Here is a 2,733-nt window from a genome sequence, read left to right on the forward strand (position 1 = left end):
CCTCCACCTCCACCACCTCCTCCTCCTCCTCCTCCTCCACCACCACCACCACCAGCACCACCTCCACCTCCCCTGTCACCTCCACTACCAGTGCCCAGTCGGGAACGCAGCCCAGGGGCTCCGAGAGAAGGCTGAGCAGCACCGGAACTGGACCCAGAAGCAGTTCCAGCTCCAGAACCTGGATCTGGGTCAGGGAGAAGGGCGTAGGTGGGCTCTGGAGGGAGGAAAGCCAGTTTGGCTGCAATGCGGCTGGGACAAGGGGGGCAGCAGAACAGACAGCATAGCTCTCGTATGGACAGACCGTTCATCTTCTGGTGGAAACATGAATATGAAAACAGAATAATTAGGTGACAGAAAAAATATCAGAACAGCACACAAGAAGCAAAGCATTTCAGCAGGGTTTCCCCTCGTACAGGTTTCCCACCAAATTAGTTCTGGTTCTTTAACTTGTTCTGATCAGGACACTTTGAACCTTGTTGATATCTAGCAAACTAGCCTGCGTGTTTGCCAGTTTTGAGGGAAACTATTGTAATTGAGAATATGTCATCAACAGAAGGTGTTGCACAATGCACAACGTAAATAAACCGTAGAGGCAAAATTGCAGTTACACTGATTATCTGTAAGTTCAAAAATTAGGTGCAGGAACAGTAACGGCATATGTTCCTTGTTGCTGGAAAAGGAGTATCTGGGTTTTATTGTGGAGACGCAGCGCATTGCCTGAAAACTCCACTGTCATCCGAAGAATGAAATATAATATCCTCCATGCAGAATACCAGCCCTTGCCCCTTGGCAGCAAATACAGAGTTCCCCACTGTAATCTCACTGTTTTAAAAACTAATATGTTCCTAGCTCCATCAAACTCAATTAAACATTGCTGATTTAGGCTGCAGGGATTGTGAAATAGTTCCATTATGTTTTAACAACGGGGTGTATGCAATATGTGTTACGTGCAGTGTAGGTGTAACATTTTGCATGTGTAATTTGCATTATGTGCATTTTATTGGTGTGATTCAGTACAGGTAATACTGTTTTGTACTTATGTGGTTTGTATTATTGTGACTGTGAAGGCATTTATGGGCACAGCATTTAAGTAAAAGACATTTTCCGACAGGGATGGTAAAGTATATCTTATCATATCATAATAACAGGCTTATTGTGCTCTAAAGAAATTGAGAAATGGCACTAAATCACACTAAAAAGGCCAAATATTTCACTAATGTCACATCAAGTAATAACATTGTTTTGAGATGTGTAATCTGCTCAGCAAGTGATTCTTTGATCTATCACATCCTTAATTTTCCAAGTTAGGAAAAGTGATGGGGGAAACCCTGCACAGAGGTCCTGTTCTCAGTGTACCTGGATTCAGAAATCCCTGGGTCTTGAAATGAACTGGCACACGATGGTGCCAAGGTCCTCTGGTCTAGTCACTGAGCCAGCAGGGTCTTGACAAAAGAAGTGAAAACACATTAAAATGGCTCGACATAATGCAACAACACACTTGACACAGTAATATATAGTCACAAAGGTATCACAACTTAAGCTTTTAAAGAAGTGACACATCACACATTTTAAACCTCTTGTCAAATACAGCATTTGAAATCAAATGAAATTGCACAGACACTGGGCACAGCTGTGAGGAAGATTTGACTTCGATTTAAAGATAAAAAAAAAAGACATCCGGGATTCATTGTAGAGGTTAAGGCGTCAGTTGTTATTGTCATCATGTCACAGCTCCTGTAACCCACTGGCGTTTATTAGGGCAGAAGTTATGTGCATTTAACTATAAACTGAGGCTGCTTATACCCCACTGTGGCATTAAAGTGATTCAGATTCCCTGATGTGATCGTGGACATTGGTGATTAATTAAAACACCCCCTCAGCACGGACACAGAGAGCGACTGATATGCTAATGGTAGCTACATGGTTAACAACGATATTAACCTCTATCGCTAGCCAGTGATGTGGGCACATAACGGGAGCGGTGTGTTGACAAAGCACACATGCAGCTGGGGCAGACAAGCGACACATTACTGACGTTATTAGACATTACCCACTGCACGGGTTAATGCCAGCTAACAGTCAAAATATAATCACTTATCGTTAGCGGGGCTACCAGCTAGCGGCGGCGGCTAGCTCGCTACCACGCTAGCCTCAAAGCTAGCTACTTACCGATTCACAGCAGACTGGCAGGCAGGCTGGTGTGCCTCTATATGTACACACAAGCGGCACAACACTTACAAAATCCTTCTTGTGTCTTGACATGGATGGTTTTACTCAAGCGGACTGTCAGTTATCGGTGGCTAGCTAGCTGAAATTCATGGCAACCAGATTTTTTTTTTTTTTTTTTTTTTTTTTTTTTTTTTACTACTGCCCGACTAAACCCGGAAGTGACGTATGGGCTTAGTTCTTTTTCAAAAGTTTATTATAATGTACCTAAATATATATATTTTTGTCATCTAATATCGCACTTATAAATGATTAAATGTAGTGGGAACATCCTTACAGGGTTGCGAATGATTTATGTTAAACAAATTTAAAGACAGCATTGCACAGTTTTGTTTGCTTAGAGATTCTTAGAGCTAAGGGACTGTTCGTTATTTCTGAGAGAGGGAGCGGTGCTGCAAAATGCAAGGCACGAGGGAGGGAGTTATGGGTTGTTGTTTTTTGTGTTGTTTTGTGTGGGGTTTTTTTTTTGCTTAGGGTATATTCAACTTTGAAATTGATATATTTTAA

At 42.2% G+C, this 2,733-nt stretch overlaps 1 long non-coding RNA gene across 1 annotated transcript; it reads right to left on the minus strand.

The window, feature by feature from the left end:
* Window positions 1–93: 93 nt before the first annotated feature.
* Window positions 94–2,322, minus strand: LOC121965418. The gene is made up of 3 exons (XR_006107486.1): window positions 2,170–2,322; window positions 1,357–1,442; window positions 94–311 (listed from the first exon to the last, which is right to left on the minus strand). It is a non-coding gene; the product is annotated as an uncharacterized LOC121965418 (long non-coding RNA).
* Window positions 2,323–2,733: the final 411 nt, after the last annotated feature.

Source organism: Plectropomus leopardus, unplaced genomic scaffold, assembly GCF_008729295.1.
Source record: "Plectropomus leopardus isolate mb unplaced genomic scaffold, YSFRI_Pleo_2.0 unplaced_scaffold19916, whole genome shotgun sequence".
NCBI classification, from domain to species: Eukaryota; Metazoa; Chordata; class Actinopteri; order Perciformes; family Serranidae; genus Plectropomus; species Plectropomus leopardus.